The sequence below is a fragment of the Odocoileus virginianus genome, chromosome 21 (genome assembly GCF_023699985.2).
Source record: "Odocoileus virginianus isolate 20LAN1187 ecotype Illinois chromosome 21, Ovbor_1.2, whole genome shotgun sequence".
NCBI lineage: Eukaryota > Metazoa > Chordata > Mammalia > Artiodactyla > Cervidae > Odocoileus > Odocoileus virginianus.
In genome coordinates this window covers 33,255,863-33,271,035 of record NC_069694.1, presented here as the reverse complement: position 1 = coordinate 33,271,035, position 15,173 = coordinate 33,255,863, and the positions used below count along the sequence as shown (strand labels likewise).

Here is a 15,173-nt window from a genome sequence, read left to right as displayed (position 1 = left end):
AGATATAAATTTAGTTATCAGGATGTGAGAGGCGTCCAGGGGGCAAAGGCACATAGTAGTAATTCAGTTAAAGTGAGGTTGCCTGTGAAGTAGAGGGAAAATGAATATTTCACTTGAGTCTAACGTTTAATTTGTCTTTCAACTACTACACAAAGACAATCATTTCAGACAATAGAACATTCTGTTTCAGTCTCGGATTAGACCTTGCCATTGGATTTTTTTCCCCTAGGGTTAACAAGAATCAGTCATAGCAGTAATTTCCTCTGAAAAAGAAATCCTTTCAGGCCCATATCTGGGTCTGTGGAGCTGATGGACTGCTTCTTTTTTTATAGAGCCAAATCATTTTCATAGGAATCAGCTTTCAAGTGTATAAATTTCATTTTGGAAATTATTTCTTGCAATATTTGCTTTCAGTAATTCTTTTATTAACATTAATTAGCTGAATAAATCCACCAAGGGACACAAAGTGTTTCTGCAAAATAATACGATGATTTGTATTGAAAATGTGATTGAATACTGGGAAGAAATAAAAGAAACAAAAGGATCACAAAGGGAATAACTCTGTTATAGCAATTCGAAATATGGGATAAAATATACTTTCTTCTGTTTGATCTAATATATCTAATTTTTCAGCCCATTTTTTCTTTTCTATTCCTCTATCCTGTCTCAATTTAGACAGTGTCTCCTCTGTTTATTTGCTACAAAGATTTCAGTTGTAATTCACAGTTCAGAATAAATGCTGACAGCTTACAAAAAAAAAAAAAAAACAAAACTCATTTACTGAGATAAGTTTCAACTGTAACAAGAAGTAAGCCTGTATGTTTTTGAACAAGATTATGGATGCAGTCAAGCTTCTTTCTTATTGACCAGCAGATTTTTATTGCTGTGGCATTTATGTTTTAATCATTTGTATTTTTATCATGCATTTGTAAGTACAAAAGTTAAACCAGACAGATACAGGGGGCATGTTAAGATAAATGTAAATATCTTTAACTAGGCTATGAAAAATGGTCTTTGCCTTGTTGAAGGGACATTTAGTAATATATGACTGAACTGAACTATAAAGAATTAAATGACAGAAAGTGAAGAGGAACTAAAGAACCTGTTGATGAAGGTGAAAGAAGAGAGTGAAAGAGTTGGCTTAAAACTCAATATTCAGAAAACTAAGATCATGGCATCCAGTCCCATCACTTTATGGTGAATAGATGCGGAAACAGTGGAAACAGTAACACACTTTATTTTCATGGGCTCCAAAATCACTGCAGATGGTGACTGCAGCCATGAAATTAAAAGACGCTTGCTCCTTGGAAGAAAAGCTATGACCAACCTAGACAGCATATGAAAAAGTAGAGACATCACCTTGCCAACAAAGATCCATATAGTCAAAGCTATGGTTTTTCCAGTGGTCATGTATGGATGTGAGAGTTGGACCATAAAGAAGGCTGAGCGTCAAAAAAGTGATGCTTTTGAACTGTGGTGTTGGAGAAGACTCTTGAGGGTCCCTTGGACTGCAAGGAGATCAAATGAGTCAATCCTAGAGGAAATCAGTCCTTCTGAATAGTCACTGAAAGGACTGATGCTGAAGTTGAAGCTCCAATACTTTGGCCACCTTATACAAAGAGCTGACTCATTTGAAAAGACCCTGATGCTGGGAAGTATTGAAGGAAGAGAAAGAGATGACAGAGGATGAGATGCTTGAATGGCATCACTGACTCAATGGACATGAGTTTGAGCAAGCTCCGGGAGATGGTGAAGGACAGGGAAGCCTGGCGTGCTGCAGTCCACAGGGTTGCAAAAAGTTGGACACGACTGGGTGACCGCACACCACCACCTACAAAGAATGAAATTTAGGTCAATTAGCAACCGGGGTGCTCTTTTAGTTGTTTAGTTTGTTGTGGCAGTGAATTTATAATAGTGAAAACACATTGGCTATCACATTCACTGATAAGATGCATTGATAATGCACAAAACAAGCTGTAGAGAAAACGCTGGAGTTGGAATTTCATGATCTAGGTTTGGATTCTGATTTGTTACTCTCTAGTGCTAAGCTGGTTTGATATCCAGTTTTTGATAGACAGTTTTTGCAAGCAAAAACACTTTACATATCCATCAGCAAAGTAGGAGGATTCTAATCTCTTTTAGTCCTTACTAACACTTGTTATTTTCTGCTTTTAAAAATTCTAGTCATTTTAGTAGGTGTGAAATGGCATATCAACGTGGCTTTGATTTTCATGTCCTGAATGATTAATGATGTTGACCATTTTTTCCCCATGCTTATTGCCATTTGTATATCTTCTTAGAAGAAATCTCTATTCAAGCCTTTTGCCCATTTTAAATTGAGTTGTTTGTCTTATTGTTGTTGCATTATAACCTGTTTACATATTCTGGATATATGATTACCAGATATATGATTTTCAAATATTTTCTGTAGGTTGTCTTTTTACCTTCTTGATAATATCTGATACACAGTTTTTTAAACTGAGATATAATTGAAATATATAAAATGTAATGATTCAATATTTGTATATTGATCACAATGTGATGTGATTGCAAAATGATTACCACAATAAATCTAACATCTGTCACAATACACAGTCACAAAATTTTTTTTCTCATAATGAGAACTTTTAAGACTTTCTCTCTTAGCAGCATTCAAATATGCAACATAATATTATTAACTATAGTCATCATGCTGACTTTACATCCCCATGACTTATTAACTTTATTTTTTTTCTTAATACATATAGTTTATTGAAGTATAGTTGACTTACAATGTTTCAGGTATACAGCAGGGTGATTCAGTTATACATATACTCATATACTGTTTTTCATATTATTGTCCACTATAGGTTATTATAAGATATTGACTGTAGTTCCATGTGCTATACAATAAACCTTTGTTGCTTGTTGCATATCTATTTTTTAAAATTAAAAATCTAGCATTCTATTCGCACTAAGTCAAACAAGTGCAACCCTATGTTTTCTTATAAGAATTTTTTTTTCCTCTCCATTTATTTTTATTAGTTGGAGGCTAATTACTTTACATCATTACAGTAGTTTTTGTCATACATTGAAATGAATTAGCCATGGATTTACATGTATTCCCCATCCCAGTCCCCCCTCCCACCTCCCTCTCCACCCGATCCCTCTGGGTCTTCCCAGTGCACCAGGCCCGAGCACTTGTCTCATGCACCCAACCTGGGCTGGTGATCTGTTTCACCCTAGATAATATACATGTTTCAATGCTGTTCTCTTGAAACATCCCACCCTCGCCTTCTCCCAGAGTCCACAAGTCTGTTCTATACATCTGAGTCTCTTTTTCTGTTTTGCATATAGGGTTATCGTTACCATCTTTCTAAAGTCCATATATATGTGTTAGTATACTGTAATGGTCTTTATCTTTCTGGCTTACTTCACTCTGTATAATGGGCTCCAGTTTCATCCATCTCATTAGAACTGATTCAAATGAATTCTTTTTAATGGCTGAGTAATATTCTATGGTGTATATGTACCACAGCATCCTCATCCATACGTCTGCTGACGGGCATCAAGGTTGCTTCCATGACCTGGCTATGATAAACAGTGCAGCAATGAACCATTGGGGTCACTGTCTTTTCAATCTGGTTTTCCTTGGTTGTGTTAATGCCCATGAAGTGGGAATGTGCTGGACATATGGCAGTCTCTATAGTTCCGCTTGATTAAGAATCACAATGTTATCCATAGATGGCTGAAATAATTTCGATTCCACCGAAACGTGTAAGAGAAGTTCCCTTCTTTCCACAACGCCTCTCAGCACTTTATTGCTTGTAGACATTTGATAAGCAGACATCCTGAATGGATGTAATGGTACCTGATCATGTGGTTGACTTGAGTTTGACAAGCTCGGAGATGGTGAAGGACAGGGAAGCCTGGCGTGCTGCAGTCCACAGGGTTGCAAAAAGTTGGACACGACTGGGTGACCGCACACCACCACTACAAAGAATGAAATTTAGGTCAATTAGCAACCAGGGTGCTTTTTTAGTTGTTTAGTTTGTTGTGGCAGTGAATTTATAATAGTGAAAACACATTGGCTATCACATTCACTGATAAGATGCATTGATAATGCACAAAACAAGCTGTAGAGAAAACGCTGGAGTTGAATTCCATGATCTAAGTTTGGATTCTGATTTGTTACTCTCTAGTGCTAAGCCGGTTTGATATCCAGTTTTTGATAGACAGTTTTTGCAAGCAAAAACACTTTACATATCCATCAGCAAAGTAGGAGGATTCTAATCTCTTTAGTCCTTACTAGCACTTGTTATTTTCTGCTTTTAAAAATTCTAGTCATTTTAGTAGGTGTGAAATGGCATAGCAGCGTGGCTTTGATTTTCATGTCCTGAATAATTAATGATGTTGACCATTTTTTCCCCATGCTTATAATGCCATTGATTCTTGAGAACATCTTTTCAAGTTTGCTTTGTTATGCCATTGTATGTCATTTTTTCCTTCCATTTAAAATGTCTGTTATGTTCAGATTATATTTGCCCAATTTTTTGATTGGGTCTTTTTCCTTCTGGAAGTTGAGCAGAGGTTTTTCTGTATATTTTTGAAATTAATCCATTTGTCATTTGTCATGTCAGTATTGCTATTAATAATTCATCTTCACAATAACTGTAGGCTGTTTTTTCACTCTTGAACTTTTAAGTTTCTCTTTAGTTGTCAAATAGCATTCTAAATTTTAACTATAGTCCATTGCTGTTTATATATTTTGCTTTTTATTTTTCTAAAATTCTGAGTGGGTCATTGAGAAGTGATCTGCAGGATTTATGCGGAGATGTTTTGCTAGTTTCATTCTCTAGGAGTTTTGATAGTTTACTTGGTCTTACAATATAGATCTTTATCCATCAGTCTAACAATGGAAACAAAGTTAGAATTCTAAGTTAACAATACCTATTCTTCTTGCAACAAAATGAATAAAATACTTAGGAGTACTATCTACCTAAAGAAACAAAGGACCTATTTCTATAGAAAACTATAACACTGATGATAGAAATCAAATAGGAGATCCAAACAATATTGAGAAATACGACAGTGTCATGGATTGGAAGACAATATTGTCAAAATGCTATACTACCTCAAAGCAATTATAGTTCAATGCAATCCGTTCAACTACGCACAGTATTTTCACAGAACTAGACAATATTTCACAATTTGTATGGAATACAAAACTCGATAGCCAAGTATCTGAAAAAAGAATGAACGGATCAATCTGCCTGACTTCAGCATTGAATGGTCTTGACACTCCTGTCAAAAATCATTTGGCCGTAGATGTTTGAATTTATTATGGGATTTCAATTATATTCCATTGGTTTATATGTCTATCCAGTGCCAGCACTACACTTTTGATTACTGTCACTTTGTAGTAAGTTTAGAAACTGGGAAGTGTAAGTACTGCAACTTTGCATTTCTTTTCCAGTATAGTTTTTGTTGTTTTGGGCCCCTTGCATTTCTGTTTAAATTTGAGGATCAGCATTTCCATTTCTGAACTAAAAAGCCATTGGAATTTTGATAGAGATTGCATTGAATCTATTTGAGGAATATTGCTATCTTAAATATTGTTTTCCAATCTGTGAACATAGATGCCTTCAATAGATTCAGGTATTTGATAATTAGTTTCAATAATATTAATATTTTATAGGTTTCAATATATAGGACTGGCATTATCTTGATTAAATTCTTTTAATGTTTGGTAGAATTTGCCATCTGTTTCTGGGCTTTCCTTTGTTGGAAATTTTTTTTTAATGATTCAATCTCTTTACTTGTTATTGATCTGTTTATATTTTCTATTTTTTGATTCAGTGTTAGTGATTTATGTATTTTTAGGAATTTTTTCATTCACCTAGGTTATGTAATTTATTGAGATACAATCATTCCTAGTATTTAATTTCAATCCTTTTTATTTCTATAAGTTCAGTAGTAATATTCTCACTTTTGATCCTGATTTTAATTTGAGTCTTTTTATGTATTGAGCAATCTAGATGAAGACTTGTCCATTTTCATGAGAGCAAACTTTTGGTTTTATTTGTTTTCTACATTATTTTTCTATTTTTTATTTCTTCATGAGGGAAATTATTCCATAGTGTTCTTTTCTTATTATATCTCTGGTTCTCATATTTGGTTCTAGGCTGATTAAATCAATTGAAAAATATTCTCCCTTCTGTTTTTACTGAGAGTCTAGAATTGGGGAAGTTTTCTACCCTGTAGTTCATTTCTCAAAGCCTTTGGTCTTCTGTTTAAGGTCAGATCCATACATGTGTAGCTTAAGAGCAAGTCTAGGAATTCATACCCAAAACTGTTGGGTTACTTTCTTGAGCTTCTTTCCCTTCTTGATCTCCCCATCACATCTGATTTCTAAAGTTTCCTTTCCTTGGTCATTGTGCTAAAGTAGTGGGTTTTAGTTAACATATTGTGTTGTACAATTTACGTACTTATGCCTGTCCCCATGGCCAAGGGAGACAGTGGGAAGAAAATACCAAGGTATTTTTCCTACTCCCTCATCAGTAGAGATCTCCTTTTCACCTGCTTGGACCAAAAGTTAAAAGTGTTTCATTCTCAAAGGGCAAGATATATTTGGGTATAGAACTATTTGATCTCTTTGTTTTGATTCTATCATTCTGACCATAAGACTTTTTGATTTGGCACTTAGTCAAAAACAAAAACATAAATAAACTTGCAGTATAAGTATTTTCTGAAGAAAACTCAAGGCAAATTAATCCTTTTATTGTTTTTTTAATAGAGAAATTAAATTATGTTCTCTATTTTACATTTCAACTTTATTATACTGAAATTTCTATAGTGTAAACCTTTTTTAAAAAAATACTTATGTATTTATTTAGGCTGCATCAGGTCTTAGTGGTTGCATGCAAGATCTTTGTTGCATTATGTGGGATTTTTCCTTTTGTCCTGTGGGCTCTCTAACGGCAGCCCATGGGCTAAGTTGCCCCATGGCATGTGAGATCTTAGTTGCTTGACCAGTGTTCAAACCTGTGTCCCTGCATTGCAAGGCAGATTGTTTAACCACTGGACCACCAGGGAAGTCCTGTGTAAATCTTTTTCATGTAAATTTTACAAGGAAGATCTATTTCTTCTTTTTAGGTTTTGCTATAATCTTTTTTAACCATGTTTGTTAAAAATAAACTTGGAACAGAAATAGTTAATCTTAAGTATTTCCCTATGATTTTAAAAAATTGGTAGGCTTTTATACTCTCTACTTACTTTTACACAGTACAGTGTCTTTAACATTTGTGGTAATTTTTCATTACCATATAAAAATTTCCATTTTACCTAGTATTTTAAAGTATTATTTAGTGATAGTTAATACATTCATAATGTTGTGAACCATCACAAGTGATATTAGTTGTAATAACTTTAATGAACTTTATTTCTCTATTCAATAACTTTCTACCAAGTTTAATTTTTAAAGTAGGATCTACAGATCAAATTTTTATTGTGTATAGTCATTATTAGCCTAATTTTGTGTTTAATATCATTATTCTCTGGAGTATAGTATTTGAAATGTAAGGTAGCTTGTAGTTGTTTCTTAGCAATTCTCTTTGGACTTTCCTCAGGTTTTTTTTTTTTTTTTTTCTGTTTTCAGTGTTTGTAGTATTACAATGTTATACTAATTCTTCACTGTACTTCTTACTATTCAGTACAGAGAATATTAAAATGGTCATTCTGTGAGTGGAGCATATAGCAAATATTGAGGCAAAAACATAAGACTAAAATATTTTTGACATTTACTAAAATGCTAAGGCAAAATGATAGCATTTAGCTTTGGTTTCAGTACTGTGTTGGCAGGAGTACTCTGACTCTTGGGGTTTATTTCTTGTGAGGGGTAGGAGTGGGACGGACTGAGGTTGGAATTATACACCTGGATAGATCATAAAAGGCCATTTCAGCAAAACAAATACATGTTTACAATTGATTCCAAGTGGAAAGGGAGGCCACTGGTGAATATTAAGGGACTTAATGTTATGTTATTTACAGTGTAGAAAGTTCACTTGGATTATTGTATGAAGAAAAGATTTTGAAAGCTCTAAAAAAGAAGCCAGTGGTTAGAAGCTACTGCAGCACCACAGCAAATGATGGCCAAACTTGATGCTTGTTTAGGAGGTAAGTGTGTAGGTGATGTAGCAGGTGTATGGGATAAAGAAGAGTCAAGGATCTCTCCTGGGAATTTTGCTTGAACAAATGGTTGGAAGGTGACTCTGTTTATTAGCTGGAGAAGCAAAGGAGAGAAACAAGTTTAGAAACTCAGGGGGGGAGTTCAGGGCTGGAGACTTCAAAATGGAGAGTCAGCAGCACACAGATAATGAAGTCATGGGACTGGATGATATCTCAACAGATCACAGTTTTACACCACGAACATTATTTTGACCTTGACTGGTACAATTTCAGTGGTTAGAGGGGAGATAGACTTGACTGGGTTGTGTCGAGGATATAAGGTGAGATAATAAAAAGAAGTCAGTAGGCATCTCTTAATATATTTTGCTCTCAAAGGGTCAGAAAAATGAGGTAATTTGAGATCAAAAGAGTGGGTTTTTTTCCTAATTGATAATTTGTATGTTTACGTTTCTTGGAATGATCCAGTAAACAGAGTATCTAACGGTACATGAAGATAGGATAGTTGCAGACTTGAATTTCTTGAACATGGGAAAAGGAGATGAAATCCAGAAAGTAAAGGGAGGGGCTGACATCTTTAGGCACTGGGAAATTTCTTTTTTGCATTGTAATTAGAGGAAGGCAGAGAATGTGAATGTAGATGCAGATAAGTTAATAAAGTTGGTGGTGGGAAGTTGAAGGAGTTCCCATCTGATTGCAACCCTTTTCTCAGAGAATAATGAGGTGAGTTCATGAGCTCTGGAGGGGAGTGGGTTTTGAAGGTTTGAAGAGAAAGAAGATCTGAAACTTGTTTCAGATAATGGGAAATGCAGAAGGCTTCCTGGGCACTTGTGAGTGCTCTTCTACAATTATTACTCATGAATTTAGAGAAAGATCAATGTATGATGCTTGTTGATTTTCTCCAGGAACATTCAGCCTTTAGGGCAAAGGGGCAGAGAAAGTGGGCAGTTGAGCTTAATCATAGTTGAGGTATAATTAAATGGGAAAGAGGGACAAAAGAGTTACAGGCAAAGTGATTGTAATACTTATCCATGGAATCTAGACTGGGAGAGGTAAGAAATGGGGATGTGAGATGATGGGACTGGAAAACACTTCACTTCTCTCCACTCAGTTGAATAATTGCTGGCACTGAATATGGGGAAAGGGGGAGAACAGGGAAGAGATACATGTGAAAAAGGTGAGAGCTTGACATCGAGACATTGTTGCTGTGGTATATTTATTAGTGATAACAAGGTCCAGAGTTATGGCATTGGACATGGATGAATGAGGTTGGAAAAGATGGGAGAAAACATCTAAGAACAGAGAAGGCATGGGATTAAGAAAGCCAATGGTTTTCATAAAACACTCTCCGAGGAAGTAATACCTTGGGCAACTCTGTCCAAAACTGAAACAGTCACTATGAACACACAACAGAACCATCTCTTCCCCGTTATTTTCATTGTTGAATCAGTGCTCAGGCTTTGGCCATATAAGTGAAAGTCGCTCAGTTGTGTCCAACTCTTTGCGACTCCATGCACTGTAGCCCTCCAGGCTCCTCTGTCCATGGAATTGTCCAGGCAAGACTAGGGTAACCGTTCCCTTCTCCAGAGGATCTTCCCAAGCCAGGGACTGAACCCAGGTTACCTGCATGCAGGAAGAATCTTTACCAGCTGAGCTACTAGGAAGCCCTTAGCCATGTAAGGAAGCGGTGCTATTTGAAGCGTGTTACACACAGTAGACTCGGCATGCCGATTCCTCACTCCCTCTCCTCCAAGACAGCATTCCCAGGGGACAGTGTACTAGTTGTAGCCCTCAAGACCTAACCACAAAAGAGAGAATTTTAAAATGCTGTACCCTGAGAGTCATAAGACGTGCTGTGTAAAAATATATTCAGTGCTAATATTCAGCTGTTCTTGGGAGTAATTATTTAAGTGTTTAGCTTAATGGAGCCTTATTTTGAATAAGTGCCAGACTCTGTTGTAGCAAGGTGTATTTATTAGAGCAGGTCTTGAATTAGTATTAAAGAAATGTTTTGTCAGAGTTACAGTATGTGAAGGTCAGTAAAGTTATCTGATATTTTTGAAAGCTCTTGAGATTCCTTCTTCTGTTCCCCAATAAAATGTAGAGAAATCAAGCAATATTGGAAGTCTGGGGAATTAGAGTATTGTGGATTCAATTGCTGTTGTTGGAAATATGTAAATTAGGGTTAGAATGTTCCCTTGTTTACCAGTAAGTGTTAATACATTGTTTTATAGCATTTTTTCCCTGTAGGAAGCATCTCAGGCACAGATAAATTGCTTGTCACAGGCCTACTGTGGGCCAGATATGAACAAAGTTGAAGTCCCTGCTCCTAGAGCCACGTGTTCTGGTGAGAGCAGGCAGACCATACACGCACAAATAAATATGTAACATATTAAAGCTGAGAATTGCTGTGGAGAAAAAGAAGGAGGGTAAAGAGAAAAGGGTGTGAGGTGGTGTGCTTTTTTTCTCCAGAGTGTTCTGGGTAGGATGCTCGGAGGATGAGGTGATGTTTGAGAAGAGACACAAAGGAGCTGAGAGAGGATACAGGCCTGGATGGGACCTGAGGGGTTAGTGTGTTGACGCCCTGGTCTACTAGCTCCTGGCTGGGCTCCTTGCCACTCTCAGTATAAAATGTCCTGCCGCCCCACCTAAAACTTCTCACCTCAGGCTTCTGCTGCTCTGCCCTGGCTCTCGCGGGTCCCTCAGTTCCAACAGCAGTGCTGTAGGGAGCCATTTCTGACTATGCATGTGTGCGTATGTGCTGCGTTGCTTCAGTTGTGCCTGACTCTTGGTGACCCCATGGACCATAGCCCATCAGGCTCCTCTGTCCATGGCATTCTCCAGGCAGAAATACTGGAGTGGGTTGCCATATCCTCCTCCAGGGGATTTTCCCCACCCAGGGATCAGCCCGAGTCTCCTGCATTGGCAGGCGGCTTCTTTACCACTAGCCCCACCTGGGAAGCCCATTCCTGACTATACCAGGAGTAAATTGGAATTCTGCCCATTTTGCCCTTCTTTTGTACCTACAGAGCTCTATTATGATACCTACAAAATGTTACTGTTCTTTGTGTTTAAGTCCCTTTCTCCCAGTGCTGGACAGTAAGACCCTTGACAGTAGAGTTATGCTCTGTCCATCTCTGTTTTCTCCGTACTCATCATGGGGCCTGACATATTGTAGGTGCTACAAGTTTGTGTTGAAACAAATGATATTTAGAGCAATAAAAAATGAGCTATCAGGTCCTGAAAAGACTTTTAGTAAGGATTCTAAGGCAGAACCTTAAATGCTTGTTGCTTAGGGGAAGAAATGAGTCTTAAAAGGGTAGATATGTTATGATTCCAGCTATATGACATTTGGAAAACACAAAGTTGTAGAGACAGTAAAAAGGTCTGTGATTGCCAGGGGCTCTCAGGGAGGAAGGGGAGGAAGGACTGGAAGGGCTGAGTACATGAAGCACAGGGAATTTTAGGCTACTGAAACTGTACTATATGTTAATACAATCTACTGATGAATACATGTTAAAACCCATCAAACTGTACAACACCAAGCGTGAACACTAAACTATGGGCTGTAGTTAATAATAAAGTATCAGTATTGCTTCACAAATTTTAACAAATCAACTACACTAAAGAAAGATGTTAATAATAAAGGAAATTGTGTGTAGGGGTAGGAGGTAGGGAGTTGCTATATGGAATGTTAGATATTATTTGCTCAATTATTCTCTAAACCTAAAACTGTACATTAAAATGCCTATAAATTATTTGAAAATAAAATTTAACAGTGAAAGCAAGGAGTGATGTAGGATAATAGAGTGACACTTTTTCAGGACTGATTTTTAAAAAAGGGACTTTTGAATATAGGTCAATAATAAAAGTGTGAAATATTTGATGTCATTAATTTGTAAGCACCTACCATCTTTCTGACTCCTTTCCCGTGCTTTGTACAGTGGAAGTAGCTGATAAAGTATTGGTGTCATGCATAGAGAACATTCTATTCAGGCAGACGTGTTTGAATCCCATCTAGCCGTGAGGTCTTGCTCAGCCTCAGTGTGTGAAGATCACAGAAGGGTGTGCTGAGGATTAAATGAGACACATTATCTAAAGTGCTAGCATAGGGCTTGGCATATAGAGTATGGCTAAAATTCACTCATTTTCCTTATTTTCCCTTTCAAGAGACTAAAAATGAAATAAAAGTTGGACTAAGTCATGAAAAGTTGTGACTCTCATGGGAGAAATTAGGAGGAAGACCAGAGAATGATCACATGTTGGTATAGCTCTGAATTCGAGTTTTAACTTTATTTTTTATTTTTTCAATTTGTTTCAATTGTTTATTAACGGACCAGATTACAAAAATATTCCTGGTAGATACCTTAGTTCATCCTTTTAATAAGCCTGTTGATCTGGTCTTCCCTGTTGCCAGCATCTCCACCTTCTACAAAATGGGTGGTCTTTTTCTTCATTCCACCTCGTGGAGAAGACAATTTAAAGGGCCATAGGAAGTTGTTTGCTTCTTTGAAACGTTTTCCAACGGTATAGATCTCATGAATCAGATCCTCCATGCAGATGATTCCGTATTTCCCAAGAGATCGAGCAATCAATGCGTTGTCTGTCAGGGCAATTCGCTTTTTGTTGATTTTGCCATAACCACGCTTGTAAATCAATTCATTTACAGACTTCAGATTTGGGCACCCCCATGCAATGTATGGCTCCACAACTCTCAGCATGTTAACTGATGCCTTGTTGAGCTTCACAAAGGTGCCACTGAAGATCTGCCGGAGGCGAAGGAGCTGCAGCACCTTTGGAACCTTCGGGCTCACACCGTTGACACCTCTGATCCTGATGAAAAATGCCAACTTGGGTTCCGCGGGTACATAGAAGTTGCCGGCTTTTCGTGCCATCCTAGCCATTCGAATTTCGGTTCTGTACATCTGCCTGTATTCCTTGTGGTAATGCTTAGCTTTTTCATAAATAAGCTTCCTCCTTGCCTTTTGAAGCATCTTTTGGGCAAACTTCTTTCTCAGGCGCTTGATCTTAAGCTCTGCGAAATTCTTTCGCTTTTTCTTAAGGGTTTCTGGCACAGCAGGAACCTTCTTTTTCTTCTCTTCTGCACCCTCCATGGTTCCAGCCGGGAAAGAGCGAGTTTTGACTTTAAATCTGAGGCCTAGCTCTGGTTTCCATTAAGGTCTATTAGGTTCCATTTGAACAGACACCCTTGGCAGCATTGTCCAAAGAAACTGAGAAACATGGAAAAATATGTTCCCAGATTAAAGGTTTTATTTTTTTCTTTTACATACATGGTGTGTACCCCTGCATGTGTTAAATATATTGTCTAGTCTTTGATGTATATATAATAACCAAATAAAATAAGCTTTCTTTTTTCTTACAAAAAAGACTGCTTTTTCATCAAGAACTACATATAAACTCACTTCAATAATTATTTTGGAGAAGGAAATAGGCAACCCACTCCAATATTCTTGCCTGGGAAATCCCAATGACAGTAGCCTGGTAGGCTACAGTCCATGGGGTCACAAAGAGTCAGACACGACTGAGCGTGTACATATACATATACTGCTTCTCTGACACATTATCTTCTTTTTTAAACTTCTGTATGATGACAGGTGAAGTGACTTTTCTCAAATTGGGTTTTCTTAGGTAATAGATGATGTCATATGTCGGAAATGAGGAGGTGAGAAGGCGAAACTGTTGAGTTAATGAATATGGGAAAAGCTTGGAAGTGCCTCGATAGGGAATGGGGCACTGATAACAGTATATCATACTTTGTAATCACTTGGCTACGTGTCTCAATTTCCATGTATTGGTTACCTTGCATCTGTCCCTCCCATCAAGATATAATGTAATACTGAGTGCGTGTGTGTGCTAAGTCGCTCAGTCAGACTCTTTGCGGCCCTATGGACTTAGTCCACCAGGCTCCTCTGCCCATGGAATTTTCCAGGCAAGGATACTGGAGTGGGTTGCCATTTCCTACTTAAGGGGATCTTCCCGACCCAGGGACTGAACACGCCTCTTGTGTCTCCTGCGTTGGCAAGTGGAGTTTTTTTTACCACTAGTGCCACCTGGGAAGCCCAATATTGAGTAGTAGGTGCTCAATAAATATTTATTGAAGTGAGTTTATATATAGATCTTGATGAAAAAGCAGTCTTTTTGGTTGGAAAAAAAGTAAGCTTATTTTATTAGGTTATTATATATACATCAAAGACTAGGCAGTATGATATATTTAATACACACAAGGATATACACCATGTATGTAAAAGTAAAAATAAAACCTTAAATCTGGGAACATACTTTTACATGTTTCTCTTTCTCACTTTCTTTGTTTGGACAATTCTGCCAAGCATCTGTAAGTTTAAAAGCAGTTCAAAGCAGGCTACAAAGAAAAAAAATCCATTTAAAATACCTCAGCTTGACTCTCATCATTTTGTACAAGGTTCAAATGTGATTTGGACACCAACACACCAAGGTAAGCTTTGTGTGAGGAAGTAAATGTTAGGCTGAAATGGGAAACTGAAGTAGGTCGTTCTCCTTTTGTTGCGCTTCTCCTTCTTGTCAGAACCACTGGGCTGCATGTTGTTCTTGTTTGTCACTGATAGCCTGTCACAAAGCCCCTTCTGTTAGAATGCGTACCTGAAACTCCCACTGGCCAGCACAGCATAAGCACCAGGGTGGAGCCGCCTTCCCCAGTCCTCCACACACAATAGCTACTGCTGTCACAGCGGGACAATTGAGTGGTCCTACGGTGGTGTATTTTTCCCCATCATATGCATGACAGAAAGTCTAATGGACCTTGTTCACTTCTTGAGTCACTTTTAAGGTCCTATAAAATGGCCTGTTATCAGTCCCATCAGTGTTTCCAAGATGTCTACCTGGATGTCAGAGAGCCCAGGTAGTACCTGTATTTTTAGTCCTCCAATCAGCAAGAAGATAGTAATTAGCTGAAAAATTAGAAAGGAAAACTATTTGAATTCCAGAAGGGAAAGCTAAATGCCAGTGGCATT

General features: G+C 37.5%; 1 long non-coding RNA gene and 1 pseudogene across 2 annotated transcripts in view; one reads left to right on the top strand and one right to left on the bottom strand.

Annotated features, from left to right (window-relative positions):
* LOC110133103 (uncharacterized) overlaps positions 1-15,173 on the top strand; it is a 243,503-nt gene that overhangs the window by 130,520 nt on the left and 97,810 nt on the right. The window lies entirely within an intron of this gene.
* LOC110133101 (large ribosomal subunit protein uL30 pseudogene) lies at positions 12,506-13,294 on the bottom strand (annotated as a pseudogene).